Source organism: Sus scrofa, chromosome 2, assembly GCF_000003025.6.
Source record: "Sus scrofa isolate TJ Tabasco breed Duroc chromosome 2, Sscrofa11.1, whole genome shotgun sequence".
Taxonomy (NCBI): domain Eukaryota; kingdom Metazoa; phylum Chordata; class Mammalia; order Artiodactyla; family Suidae; genus Sus; species Sus scrofa.
The window spans coordinates 19,078,617-19,094,296 of NC_010444.4; the positions used below are offsets into that span (position 1 = coordinate 19,078,617).

At 38.3% G+C, this 15,680-nt stretch overlaps 1 long non-coding RNA gene across 1 annotated transcript in view; it reads right to left on the bottom strand.

Moving 5' to 3' along the window:
- LOC102159429 overlaps positions 3,590-15,680 on the bottom strand; it is a 72,494-nt gene continuing 60,403 nt past the window's right edge. The window contains exon 3 of the long non-coding RNA XR_002341498.1: positions 3,590-4,448. This is a non-coding gene — a long non-coding RNA (uncharacterized LOC102159429). The remainder of the gene's footprint in view (positions 4,449-15,680) is intronic.

Here is a 15,680-nt window from a genome sequence, read left to right on the forward strand (position 1 = left end):
TTAAAAGTCAACTCCTGTTACTTTTTAAAAAATAGGTAAGATAAGTAATTAAAAAAAAAAAACTTTGCAGAGTGGTAGAAGAGTATGGTGGTTGAATCCATCAGTTCTGGCATAAGATTGCCTTGGTTCAAATATCAGCTGCTTTACTATCTGTGCAAATTTTGCTACTTTTAAATCCTAAAATGGAGCTAGTCATACAGCTGATATCCTGGGGCTGTTTAGAAAATTAAATGAATTAATATATGTAGAGCCTCAGAACAAGTCCTGGGCCAAGGGGATCACTTTATTAGAGTTAGAAGTGGTCAAGTGTTGGCAAAGATGTGGAGAAATTGGAAGATTTACACACCAATAGTGGGAATGCAAACTGGTGTGCAGTTGCTGTGGAAAACAGTATGGCAGTTCATAAAAAGTTAAAAATAAAACTACCACTTGATTCAGAAATCCCACTTCTGGGTATATATACAAAAGAACTGAAATCAGGATCTTAAAGAGATATTAGCACTCTCAGGTTCACGGCAGCATTATTTACAATAGCCAAGATGTGGAAACAACTTAAATGTTCATCAACAGATGAATGGATAAAGAAAATGTGCCATATACATACAATGGAATGCTACCCGACCTAAAAAACAGGGAATTCTGCAATATGGGACAACATGGATGGACCCTGAGAACAAATAAGTGAAATTAAGCCAAGGATAAGTACTATATAACCTCACTCATATGATGTATCTAAAATGTAAAACTCTGTCAATGACTAGATGGTGATTACTGGGGGCTAAGGGAGACGGAAATGGGGAGCTATTAATCAACGAGCACAAACTTTCAGTTAAGTAAGATGAACATGCTCTAGAAATCTGCTGTGTAATGTTATATACATGTATATAGTCAATAATAATGTATTACATTTTTAAGATTTAAGAGAATTGATCCCATGTCAGCACAAAAAAGAGTTAAAGTTAAGCTCAAATATAGTAACAATGGAATATTTAGGGTAAAGGAGAGATATTCACTAAATGCATCTATTTTTAAAAAAGATGCCATCAGAAAAATCAATGTTAATATCCTCCATCATAGAGGGAAAATAATTTCTAGGAGCATTTTCAAATAGCTTGATCACTTAACTTCAACTCATTATTATTTTTGTTGTAACAAATACATAGAGGGTTTTTTTTGGGGGGGGAGCTTTTTAGGACTGAACCTGTGGCATATGGAAGTTCCTAGGCTAGGGATCAAGTCAGAGCTGTAGCTGCCATCCTACATCACAGCCACAAAGTTGGATTCAAGCCATGTCTGCAAACTACACCACAGCTCAGGGTAACACTGGATCCTTAACTCATTGACTGTGTCCTCATGGATACCAGTCAGGTTTGTTATTGCTGAGCCATGAAGGGAAGTCATAGAGATATTTTTCAAATGAGAGTTAGCTGTTATCATTATTACCACCCTATTCTCTTGCAGGATTTTAGCATTTCTGTATGTTTGATGCCACTCATATTTTCATACCAATATGATCTTTTGTATTGAACTGCGTATCTTTCTCAACAATGTTTTCATATCTTTGCTTCTTTGTCCTTGCAGGAACCTGTCAGCTAGGTAAAGTAATTATTTACATCTCTATTACAGTAATTATTTAACTCTATAGCACTTTTCTAATAATTTGTCTGCCTCCACTACCAGATGGAAAACTCCCATGAATGCAGTGTATCAGCTGGGAACGCAATTAGCTGTGAGTAAAAAATATACCAAGAAAGAGTAGCTTGGAGTTCCCGTCGTGGTGCAGTGGTTAACGAATCCGGCTAGGAACCATGAGGTTACGGGTTTGGTCCCTGCCCTTGCTCAGTGGGTTAAGGATCCGGCGTTGCCGTGAGCTGTGGTGTAGGTTGCAGACGTGGCTCAGATCCTGAGTTGATGTGGCTCTGGCGTAGGCTGGTGGCTACAGCTCTGATTGGACCCCTAGCCTGGGAACCTCCATATGCCGCGGGATCGGCCCAAGAAATAGCAACAACAAAAACAACAAAAAAGACAAAAGACAAAAATAAAATAAAATAAAGGAGAATAAAGGCGTTTAAAAAAAAAAAAGAAAGAGTAGCTTAAATCATAATGACATATATCGTTTACTCAGTAAAAAAAAGTTCTGAGGTAATATTCAGTGGCTCAATGATTATTATTAAAGGCCCAATATTTTCCCATCATCCTGAATGGAATTGATTCATCTCTGCGTTTGTGACCTTATGGCCACAATATGGCTGCCACAGTTCCAGATACTGTGTCTCTAGCATTCCAAGCAGGAAGAAGGGGAGTTATGTAGGGAAAACATCTCCTTATGAGTGAAAAAAATTTATCACAGAAAATCACTTGATGATCTCTTATGCCTTATTTACCAGAACTGGGCAATGTAGCCATCCTTTAATTTCAAGCGAGGCTAGGAAAGAGAATATTGTGCAAAGGGGAAAAGAATTGTCATGACTCATTGAGAAAAATCATGACTTATCTTTTGGATTCGGGTAGATTGATGCTTGACCAAAACAGGGTTTTGCTGCCTCCCTTCCTCTCCTCCTCTTTTCTTTCCCTCTCCCTCCTTCCCTTCCTCTCTTCCTTTCTTTCTTTTTTTTTTTTTTTTAAGTTGTGAATATTGTGGAGCAGAAGAGCTAATGTTGATAGGAAAGGAATCTAATGGTGTCCCCATACACAGGCAAGGGTTTTCCCTGATTCATTTTTTTAGAAATACTTGAGCCTAACCAAAAAAAAAAAAAAAAAAATCCATAAGTATTAGAATAAATGAAACTCTCTTGGACAGATAAACTGGGGCCCAGTGAGTAGGAAATATATGATTCCCCCCTCCTTAAGACCATACAGCTATTTAGGAGAATAAATGGAAATTTAACTCACCAGTGCTAACTTCTGGCCTGGAGTTGTTCCTGTAAGTAAAGCCACATCCTTGTTTTTGTCTTATTCCTTACAGAAAAGTTAATGCAATATGTTTTCTTTCTATTTGTCGAATGTTTGACAGAATGGCCTAACTTATACAAGTTATGTGTTTCTCCTGGAACTTAGGTAAGAGATAGCACATTTAAATTGCTTTCCCTAATAAGAATCAATCAACCACGCCCCTCTTTGGTATGTAAAGTGCACACCCACACTGACCTCTACTTTTTAATCTATGTACTAGTATCGTTAAATATAGAGACATTCAGAACTTAAAGAATTAATATTGAGACCCATTACGTGCCATACACAGAGCTAGCCGTTTGAGATATAATTTAGATATCATTCTCTTCATTTTGATGTTGAAGAAACTGGGGATTGTAGAAATCGTGACTTGCTAAAGTTCATAAAGCAATAATGGCAGAGTTGGGATTCAAGTCCAACTGCAAAGTTGGACTTGAAAATTTTTCCTTTTCACACTGTCTCAAACTCCTGTCCAGAGCCTGGACACTACAGTAAGCATATTTTAATGAGTACCCATTGTGTACTCAAAAGCCCTTACAGGGACATAGTATAAGAATTTTCTTTTTTTTTTTTTTTTTTTTTTTTTTGCTTCTAAGTTGTTTGGGAATCAGCATTTTAATATTTTGCATGTAAAAATGTTTTATGTGTTTTATAGACCAAAAAGTTTTATATAAGTATCCATTATCATTATCCTTATGTCAGAACTCAGGTTGACTTTCTTGGAATTTCAATGTAGGCCTTTAAAAAAACTTTGTATGGCATTTTGAATTTTTTTCTTGTACTAACATAAAGAAGTAAAACATACATTATAAGTTTTTTTTTTAAAGATTGCAGTAGCTATTATGCATCATAATGTGTACTGGAGTTAATTCTAAAGCGTATCTATAGCTCATTTTATTTTATGCTATGGTAGCTTGTTTATAGTGTAGCATATTTATGGGTTAGGATACCTTTAAATATTCTGGTCTTATGTAGTTATTTTTTCTTTCCTGATAAAAATTTAAAATGACATTTTGTGTTTTAAAAAACGCTGTACTTGAGGTGCAAGACTGTTTTATTTTGTTACAAGTTAGCTTTTTACATAATCCTTACTTTTTAGCTTGCAGAGTGTTGGTTTGCAAACTGGGCCTCATACATGGAGGGCGAGGAGAGACTGAAGAAAGAGGCGGACCTCTCCAGACTGTAGGTGACAGTTTTAAGGAGCAAGAGAAATTATTTACAAGACTTGTCTTGGGTGACCATAAGTACATCTCTGCACCCACCTGCCAACATCTTAAAATGTTTATATAGAGGCCTTAATTGAGTTCCATCACATATCTGGTCCAGATGGTCTCAACAACATCTTACACTCCCAAGGCCGTGTCCTTGACATAGCTCTGGCTATGGGCATGGTGGGAACAACATACAGTCCAAGGACAGGAGAAGGGGTGAGGAGGAGCTTCCGTTTACCTGAGTCTGGTTCTCCAATCACCAGCAGTCGCTCCTCAATGACCTCCCTGCAACAGAGGGGTTTATAGTAAGAATAAGTGAAGTACTTTTTGAAATTTGAAAACTTTAGGTATACGTCTTTATCTAACCCATGTAATAATTAGTCCTATGAGACTGCTATTACAATGGGGTATCTTTGCACACATTAAAATTTGTTATGTTAGGAGACAATTTTCCATAGGTCACTTACCTTCCTGAACATTTTATGAACAAAAGCATTGACTGCCTTTGTCCTGGACTGTCTTTTCAAGGATGCTTGTATAGCATTCCTCCTTGGAAGAGAGATATAATATCTCCTGGAGCAGATTTGCCTATAACCTTGGAAAATAGAGAGAGAATCTAGAACATAGGCAAAGTAGTCTTCTGCTCATTATAGAAAAAGAAGGTTCTGTAAGCTAAGTATTACTCTCCTATAATACAGCATTCTTTGTATTGTCCTATGGGAATTGGGATTTGGGGAGCTGGCACAGATGCTGAGACTCTGGCTATTGTTATTATCATAAGTAGTAAGCATTTTATTTCTGACCCAGAAATCTCATGTGTTTTGTTAACATACATAAAACTGTGGCAGGCTACATGGCTATCTTATAAATAAGATAAAATCACAGACCCTTTATAGTTTTTGACAGCTTCCAAACAACATTATCCTGGGCCTACCACCTAGATTAGCAGTTTTGATACCAACAAACTCTTAATTCTGAGGATGATTTAAGCTTCAGAATATTTCATACTCATAGTAAAGAGCTATCAAAAATATTAAAATGTCATCTTATTTACATCAGACTTAAAAAATAAAATAGTTGAAACATAACAAATAAATCTGAATTCTGCTGTGTCCTTTTCTCAGAACACTGCTTTTCTCTTCCTTCCTGGAGGCAATTAGAGGCAATCCTTACAGCCCATGGATTTACTTTCACTACATATCCTTAAATACTCTCTTCATCCTGCTGTTGAGGAAACTAAGGATTATAGGAGTTGTGACTTGCTAATGGTCATAAAGCTATAAAGTGGCAAAGTTGGGATTCAAACTGGCAAAGTTATACTTTAAAACTTAATGCTTTCCCCACTGTCGCAAACTCCTTACAGTCCATGATTTAATACTTTCACTATATATATATATATATACATGTGCAAAAGTATGGAGTTCTGTTGTAGCTCAGTGATAACGAAACCCTCCTAGTATCCATGGGGACACGGGTTCAACCCCTGGCCTCGTTCAGTGGGTTAAGGATCCAGCATTGCCATGAGCTGTGTAGGTGGCAGACACGGCTTGGATCCTGAGTTGCTGTAGCTGTGGTGTAGGCCAGCAGCTACAGCTCCAATTCGACCCCTAGCCTAGGAACTTCCATATACTTCAGATGCAGCCCTAAAAAGACCAAAAAAAAAAAAAAAGAAAAAAAGAAAAAAATTGTAATTCTGTATTGTGCTTTTCACAAAATTGTATAATTTGTTTGATAGTATATGATTTCTAACTCTACTCAATATTGTTTTGGGGTCTATTTTTGTTGATGAAAGATGATCCCCTTTGTTAATTTTCCTCCACTTCGTTACATAAATATAACATATTTTAGTCATCTAAGGCCTACTGATTAGACCTTTGGGTTGTTTCCAGTATTTTGATATTGCAAACAATGCTGTGATGAACATCTTTATGTCTTGGCACAATGAGGGTGCGTTTCTCTAGGACAGCTAATGGAATGTGGCAGACTTGACATAGTGCCAGTTTGGGCCTAAGAAAACAAGGCAAGCTCTGCCTTTGCTCTTTGGAGGAAGCCAGCTACTATGCAAGAGGTCCAGCTACTCTGAGACTGCCCTGCTGTGAGGAAGTCCAATCAAGCCACGTGGGGAGCCATGAAGAGAGAGAGATGTCCCTCTAGCCTCCCTGCTGTTCCAGCCATTCTAGCTGACGTGCCAGACATATGTGTGAAGAAGTCACCTTGGACATTCCAGTCATGGCAAATGTCACATGGAGCAGAGACAAGCTGTTCCCACTGGAGCCCTGCCAACATTTCAGACTCAAAAGCAAAGAAATGATGATTGTTGTTTTGAGCCACTGAGTTTAGATAATGAAAAGACCCATTTTTCTTGTAGGCATTTCTTTTTTGGTATTAATTAGAATGCATTCTTTATATATTACGGGTGCCGATTCCTAGTGTTTTGGTGAGGAATCTCAACTGTAAAAATTCAAATGCTTTTGCTTTTCACATAGGTGTTACTAAGTGTACTGTTGAAGCCTCCTTTTCCACTAGGACAGTATCTCAGCATCTTCATTACTTTTCATTCACATTTTCTAAGATTTACTCTTGTGTGTTTTAAAAACTAGGTCTCTTATTTGATCAAAAAAATCTTAGATCTTTCTCCTGAATAGGTGGGACCTGCAGGGCTTGAAGTTTGGAACGGGGTGTGTGTGGGTGTGAGGGGGACATGTCTAATCTCAACACACTTTGGGATGCTGGGCAGGCAAGAGTGATAGGAGGCAGATTCTGCCCTGCTCCACTGCTTCTAAAGTGTTGAGGCTTAGTTCTTTCCTTGGTTGGCCTTAAATGGTGTTTGAACTTGATGTCTATGGGCTTCCTAGGGGAAGAGAATGGCTCCAGCAGATTCAGCGGATGATGGCCTCCTCTCAAACGGCTTCCAAAGGCACTGTGTGTTCCTTCTATCATTGGCTCTATCTTCCACTGATCCTTAATTGGCAGCTTTTCAGAGCATGTCTTTGAATTGAGTGTGCCTTTGCTTTCTGTTGTAACCACCACCCGCAAGACGGCAGTCCTCTTGGAAACTGGAATGCAAGTTTGGGATCCAGGAGACCTGGCTTTGCTTCTCTTTGCCTCGCGGTCTGCCAGCATGCCATCACTCCCAAGTCTCTCCTCTCCTAGTCCATTAGTGTGAGGAAGATCAGCAAGTTCAGCGGCTAAGTAAACATTCTACCAGAGGCAAAATACCAACAGGTCCTTCTTGCAGCCAGGGTCAAATTTACCAATTAGTGTTTTGAGTATTCCTTTGGTTTGGGGAAGAAGAAGCTCTGCCTTCCCTTCTCTCAGACAGAGGAGAAAGAAGGGAAATAGCTTCTGTTTACAAAAAGAGACAATGTACAAGTTCCTTCCAGCCACATGTGAATCAGAGGTTTAGGGGTTATGGTAGAGTCAGTTCTGCTGAACCTGCATCTCTCAGTGAGCTCTGAACGGAGTGACAGCTGGAGGTTCCTGATCTTGAATGTTTTGTTCTTAGATCTGTTTTTCTCATCCAAGTCTTTTTTTCCCTAACATCATCCTTTTTGCATATTTAATTCTTTGTCATATACACTGCAAATCTATTCCCAAACAGCTGGTTGGTTTTTAATTCTGCTTGTTGTGGCGTTGGTCTTGCAGAGGTTTTAATTTTTATGTGGTCAATTTTATGCATTATCTAAGAAATATTCCCCTATTCTAAAGTCATAGAGGCATTCTCCTACATATTTTTCCTAAAAACTCTAAAAGTTTGCTTTGTACTTTCAAGTCTCTCGTCCATCTGGGACTTATAAAAATTCATATATGAATGGATATAATTTATTTTACATAGAAAGTCAATGATTCCAACATAACATTGAATTTGTATTCTTTTCCCAGGAATCAGAAATACCAGTTTTGACTTATACCACATTTCCATATACATATGTAGCTCTCTTTCTGGCATCTTTATTTTGTTTCCTTAGTAAATCAGTCCTCTTTGAAGCAAAACAACGCTGTCTTAATTACTATGGCTTTATACATCTTAGTATCTGGTAAGGTAGGTCTTCTATTAGTTCTCCCAGAATAATTATGATTATTCTTTCCCCTTTAATCTTGCATATGAATTTTTAAATGGACATATATGTTCCGTCAAAAAATGGTTAGCATTTTTGTTAGCAATGCATTTGGATTTATCAATTAATTTGAATATAAACTAACTCTTCACTGTAAAAAAGAATGAAATAGTTATACAGTCTAAGTACATAAATGTCTCCATTTAGTATATAATTTATGTATCTTTCTTACTTTACGATATTCTTATGCAAAGCTTTATCTATCGTCATACAATGCCTAACACAAAGCTTCTCTCAATCAATATTTGTGGAATTAATGAATGAACCATCTGTAGACATTTATGCTAGACATTTTGTAACTTAGAATGTGTTTTGGGAACTCTATGCCATTAGCTATAAATATTCCAAATTACAGAGGTGTTCTTCATGATTTGGTGTGAGATTCTAGCCTCTCAACAAGAATGCCTAATTTGTAATTACTAAAAGTGCACTAGGTCGATGTTATTTCACCTTTTATGTAGTCCTATATTATAATTATTATATAATTTCTGCTTATTTGTTGAAGACGGTAGAGCGAGTTACACCTTCAGATTTTATTTTTTAATTTTTTTTGCTTTTTAGGGCCGTACCTGCAGCATATGGAGGTTCCCACGCTGGAGGTCAAGTCGGAGCTACAGCTGTCAGCCTACACCACAGCCACAGCCAAAGCAATGAGAGATCTGAGCCCATCTGCAATCTACACCACAGCTCATGGCAATACTGGATCTTTAAGCCAGGGGTCGAACCTGCAACCTTATGGATACTAGTCAGATTCGTTACCGCTTAGCCACAACGGGAACTCCGGATTTGATTTTTTAAACCACTTTATTAAAACATGATTGACATACAAAATCTGTACATATTTAATGTATAAAACCTGATGAGTTTGGAGATATACATCTGTAAAACCATTATCACAATCTATGCCATATATATGTCCATCACTTCCAAAAGTTTCCTTCTGCCTTATTTAATTATAATAATAATAATAATAAATATTATTACATTGTAACTTCAGTTATTTCACCCAACATAAAAGTCTTCCAGGTTCATCTGTGGTGTTGCAAATGGCAGAATTTCTTTCTCCTTTTTTTTAACATCTGAATAATATCCTCCTGCATTTATATGCCATATTTTCTTTATCCTTTCATCCATCAATAGGCATTTAGATGGTTTCCACCACTTGTCTATTGTGAATAATGATGCAATGAAACATGAAAGTGCAAATATATCTTTGAGATTTTATTTTCATTTTTTTGGATATGTACCTAGAAGTGGGATTTCTGGGTCATATGGTATCTTTATTGTCAATTTTTAAAATTTTTTTGAGAAATGGCTGTACTATTTTCCATAAAGGCTGAATCAATTTATACTCCCACTAACATTGTACAAGGGTTCCCTTTATTTCACACCCTTTCAGCACTTATCTCTTTTTTGTTTGTTTGTTTTTCTCCAGCCATGATTTGTAGCTGCTTGATGTGGGATCTCGGTTCCTAGATCAGAGATTGAACCTGGACCACAGAGGTGAAAGCACCAAATCCTAACCACTAGACCACTGGGGAACTCCCAGCACTTGTTATCTCTTGCCTTTGATAATAGTTATTCCAAAAGGTGTGAAGAGCTGTTTCATTGTGGTTTTGATTTGCATTTCTCTGATGCTTAGTGATACTGAGCACTTTTTCATATACCTGTGGGCCATATGTATGTCTTCTGTGGAGAAATAGCTATTCAGTTCTTTTGCTCATTTTTAAATCAAATTGTTTGTTTTCTTTGCTATTGAGTAGTATGAGTTCCTTATGTATTTTGGATATTAGCCCTTTTTCGATATAAGTTTGCAAATATTTTGTCCCATTTTGGTAGATTGTCTTTTCATTTTGTTGGTTGATTCCTTTGCTGTGAAGAAGTTTTATAGTTTGATGTATTCCTTTTATCTATTTTTGCTTTTGCTGCATATGCTTTTGGTGTCACATCTAAGAAATCATTGTCAAGATTAATGTCAATGTTTGTTTTCTTCCTGGAGTTTGCAATGATCCCACTTCCAAATAAGTTCACATTCCAAAGTATTGGGAGTTAGGGCTTCAACATATAAAATTTTTTTTGGGGGGGGGCTTCAAATCGGCACATAGCACACCTGTTAGAGCACTTGTTACAAATTATTATTATTGTAATTAGTTATTTACATCTTTATTCCTTAACCCCTCTGTAGAATATAAATTCTTTTAGGGAATCCTTCTTAATAACTAAAAAAAAAAAAAAAAAAAAAAAAAAAATCCCAGTAGGAGTTCTTTTGTGGCTCAGCAGGTTAAGGATCTGGCTTCGTCACTGCAGAAGCTTGGGTCATTGCTATGGTGTGGGTTCAATCCCTGGCTCATGAACTTCCATATGCTGCAGGCGTGGCCAAAAACCAAAATCTCGGTGCTTAGAAGAAGGCAAAATACTAGTTGTGTGGCTATTTGATAACCCAAGATCTGGGATTTTAATTCTCCTTTTATTATAATGACATCTAATATTTACCTCCAAATTTAGTTATTTGGTTGCCCAAATAGGGTATTACTTATTTTTTGGACAGGTAGTTAATATGGCTTTAATTAAGTCTAATGGGAATATGTGACAGAGAGATAAAACCAGGCATTTCTTCATGTCATTTGGTAGTTCTGACCAAGGAAATCAGTCTTTAAAGATTTGTTAAGGTATTTTCATTTAATTTAATGATCAAATTAGAGATCGAAGAAGACATATTTAACGTCAATAGTTCCCATATTCTGTTATCTGCTTTAATTTGAATTTAGAAATGATAAAACATTTGAATTTAGAAATGATAAAACATAGGAGGTCATAGATGCATGACTACACATTCTGCTTTTCATGAATTCATGTTCAAGTCTGGTGCTTGAAAATAAGTTCACAGTAAGCTTTGGTTATGAGATTGTAGTATTATTTATCTTTGCTTTATGGTCACCCATCTCCTGACCCATTTTTTCTTATGTTTGGGAATCTCCTTTGTCCCCATTCTGAATCTTGATGACAGGCTGAGATGCCTCCTACTCCAGAGGCTGAAGATGATGAGTCCTATTTTCCTGGCCTTTGGTGCAGTTCAGAACTCTTGACAAGCCCTCTGGCTACAGTATTGGAGGAAGATTAGAAGCTGCTGCAGTTCCCATTGTGGCACAGTGGAAACGAATCCAACTAGGAACCAGGAGGTTGCGGGTTCGATCCCTGGCCTCACTCAGTGGGTTAAGGATCTGACATTGTCATGAGCTGTGGTGTAGGTCGCAGACGCAGCTCAGATTTGGCGTTACTGTGGCAGCTGTAGCTCTGATTCGACCCCTAGCCTGGAAACCTCCGTATGCTTTGAGTGGGGCCTTAAAAGAAAAAAAAAAAAAAAAGAAAAAAAAAAACCCTGCAGTAATAAGAGTGGCAGTCAGTGCTTGGTAAAGCAATCTGGATTTGGTGGCAGAGGCAAAGGTATCTTCCCCAGACCAGTGGTGTGGCATACTTTGAGTGGTGCTCCTGGCTGCATAGCTTCAACAGGGCTGCTCTGTTACAATGCACAACATACACAGCTGGCCTTGAACCTGGTTTTTCAGTCATCCTGGTGAGTCTGAGATATGCACTATCCTCTAAATAAATTCCTTGCCCCTATTATACCCAGTCAATGATAACATCTTCAATTTTCAACAAAGAACCTTGAAAAATATAGGGATGTTTAGTATTTAACTGAAGTACCTATAAAGAAATTTTAGATGTATGGGTCAGGTAAGTTGATCACTCCTATGTTTGTCATGAAGATTGGCCTTGTACTCCAGCTTCTATGCTAGCTTTGATTTATACTTTTGGGGGTCATTTTTTAAGCTTCATTTATTTATATGTTAAGTACATTTTTAGTGTCTGTGTGTTAGTTCCCAAGGCTGCCATAGCAAATTACCACAAACTTGGTGGCTTGAAGCAACGCAGATTTATTCTCAGATATTTTTGGAAGCCATAAGTCCAGAAACAGTTTCCCCGGGCTAAAGTCAAGGTTGGCAGGGCTATTTCTTCCTAGAAGTTCTGGAGAAGAATGTGTTTCCTTGTCTTTTCTAGCTTCTGGAAGCTGCCCGCATTCCTCGGTTTGCCAGCCCTTCCTTGCTTTATTCCAGCCTCTTGCTTTCGATGTCACATTGCTTTCTCTTCTTCTGTAGTCAAATGTTCTTTTGGCCTCCTCTTACAAGGATATTTGTGACTATATTTAGACCCATTTAGATAATCTTACGATGATCCTCCTATCTCAAGATCCTTAACCTAATCACATCTCCAACACTGCTTCTGCCATATAAGGAAACACTCACAGGTTTCAGGGATTAGGACCTGGTTATCTTTGGGGGCTATTCTTCAGCCTGATACACTATGCTACGCACTATGCTTTGAGAATATAAGGTGAAAAAGATAAATGTTTCTTCTGGCCTTATGAGGTTAGAGGGCTACACACATTTATTTTTATTTTTATTTTTTATTTTTTGGTCTTTTTGTCTTTTCAGGGCCACACCCATGGCATATGGAGGTTCCCAGGCTAGGGGTCTAATAGGAGCTACAGCTGCCAGCCTATGCCACAGTCATAGCAATGCAGGATCCGAGCCACGTCTTCGACCTACACCACAGCTCACAGCAACACCACATCCTTAACCCACTGAGCGAGGCCAGGGATTGAACATGCAACCTCATGGTTCCTAGTCGGATTCGTTTAAGCTGCGCCTCGATGGGAACTCCAATGAGGTTAGTGGGCTACACACATTTAAATAAAAACTACAGAAATAATTCTGCAAGTTTACATATGATGAGCACTCAAAGGAGAAATACAAGATGGGATGGGAGAATAAAATGGAACCATCTACTAATGACCACAGTTATAGAAAATTTTGCTAAAAAAATAATATCAGCTTACACTATGTGCTAGTACTCTGCTCAGGGGGTTACCTATATTCATTAATTTATTTTTCACCACTAACCTCTGAGGCAGATACTTGTGCCATCTTGAGATTAATAAACTGAGACATAGACATAGACATAAGCTATAAATAGCTCACTTAAGAATCTGTAGCTATTAACAGGCAGAGAAAGAAACATTAAAGTGGTCCTTAAACAAAGTGGATTTCGTTGTGTTGCCTGCCTACCATTATTGTGGTGGTTGTGTCCTGGTTTTCTTTGGAGGAATTTCTGTTCCCTCATTGTACCTAAACACTCTGTCCTCTCCTTGTTAGGAGTGGGCACATGTCCCAACATAGGACTGACTCTTCCTTAAAACAAACCAAACCAAACCAAAAATAGCTATTCCTGGCTTCTTAACTGCTTAGGCTTCCCTGGCTTCTGTACTTTTCCAAATGTGTCTTTACACTAATTCATTTTTAATAGTCTTTGATTGTGTGAGCTACTTCTTCCCTTTCCAATAAGTTCATTTCCTGCTTAAGTTTCTGTTAGTATCTATTTCTTACAACCCAAACAGTCTAAGAACAAGGAGGAATTAGTCAGGTGAGGATGAGAAGGGGCAAGCAATTCCACGGCAGAGGCATGAGTGTGTTCCTGAGGGATTAGTTGCTGGTATTTCTGAGGAGTTTTGAGAAAGCTGGGTGGCCAGAGTCACAGAGGTGGAGAATGGCATGAAATAAAGTTTAAAAGCTTGGCAGGGGCATGCCACGCAAGGATTTGGGGCTTTATTCTAAGAGCACTATTTTGTTATTGTTTTGCTTTTTGTCTTTTTAAAGCAAGACATTTATAGCTAATGTATTTTGGCAGCTGGACTCAGTGGGGTACAAGCAGAAAACAAGTTCATTCTTTCTTATCACTTTCTGTTAAACTTGCTCCATTATGTCATTTTCCCTCCTAGATTCTGGATGAGATCTTGGCTAGGAAGCATTACTTTTATGATTCCTCTTAGATAGGAACAAATTGTCTTATCTCTTTTAGGTTATGAAATGTATGTTCAGTTTAATATCAAAACCCCACATTTGTATGCAATTATAAAATTCTCTCTTTCCCTTATCCAAGGCCTAAGGTGGGCTTCAAACCTGCTTTCGGGGAAGGATGTGATCATCAGTTTCTCTACCTTGCTTTTCTCCTCCCTCTCTTCCCCTGAATGTGCCACCTCTGGATCCTCCAGGGTTGCAAGTAGACGAGGAATGAGGTTATCTTTTTCCTGGGAGATTTCTTTAATGCACCTGCAGTTTCCTTGAAGCCAAAAATGCTTCTCTTGCTGGATGTTAACCCCCAAGTGGTCATTTTGAATGAACCCCTTATCAAAGAGATTTAGAGCTGGAGGAGACGGCAGGCATCTTGCAAGAGGAGGTGGGCTCATTGTCTCACTAAACTTTAAGAGAGCAATTGTTTTTCCTTATCTCTCTTTTTTTCCCTTTTTTCTGGTGTGTGTGTTTTTAGGGCAGCATGGGTGGCATGTGTAGGTTCCCAGGCTAGGGGTCAAATTGGAGCTGTAGCCACAGGCCTACATGGCAGCTACAGCAACACCAGATATGAGCAGCGTCTTCGACCTACACCACAGCTCACGGCAACACCGGATTCTTAACCCACTGAGCAAGGCCAGGAATCAAGCCTGGATCCTCATGGATAGTAGTCAGATTCGTTTCCCCTGAGCCACGATGGGAACTCCTGAAACTGTTTTTCAAACAACTTCCACTAGTCTTTACCCTGCTATTAAGCTGACCAAACTCTTGCTTTTAGAGTTTTTCCCGGCTTCCTTCACATAACTGTTTTTGTGTTATTCCAAATTCTAGGAGCCACTGCCAAGCTTTCCAAATGCTTTTGCTAAAGCTTCCCCTCACTTGGAAATTGCCCAGCACCCACCAAAACTTTCCTAGTCACCCCTCAACTGGCTGGTCGAGCTTATTGGGCTTATTGCAAGCCTTGTTTTATACTATCATCTTTGCAAACCTAGCACCTTGTTCTATAGTGTGAGCGTAATTGACATCCATTTTTCTGTTTTGTTTTGTCTATGCCCGTGGCATGTGAAAGGTCCCAGGCCAGGGATCTAACCTGTGCCATAGCAGTGACCCCAGCCTTTGCAGTGACAGTGCCTGATCCTTAACCTACTGCTCCACAGAAGAACTCCTGACATCCATTTTTCTTAATCTGAGGGTTTCAGTCCAGACAAAAGGAAAAGTACCGTTTTAATATTTTCTTGCAGAGTGATACATATAATCAGATGTTTATTATTTGTGTAATTGTAATGAATATAGTCTCCAGTCACATTACTTCCTCAGCCACCGTATAAAACAGACAAAACACTGATCATTCTTATATTAAAAAATCAGAATATTTTCTGAATTGGACCAGATTTGAGTTCTTTTACTCTAGAGAGTATTACATTAGTCAAACAATTCCTTCTTCAATATTCTATAGGAAGCGTGAGGCCCTTTATCTTCTTTTGGTTTAAAAA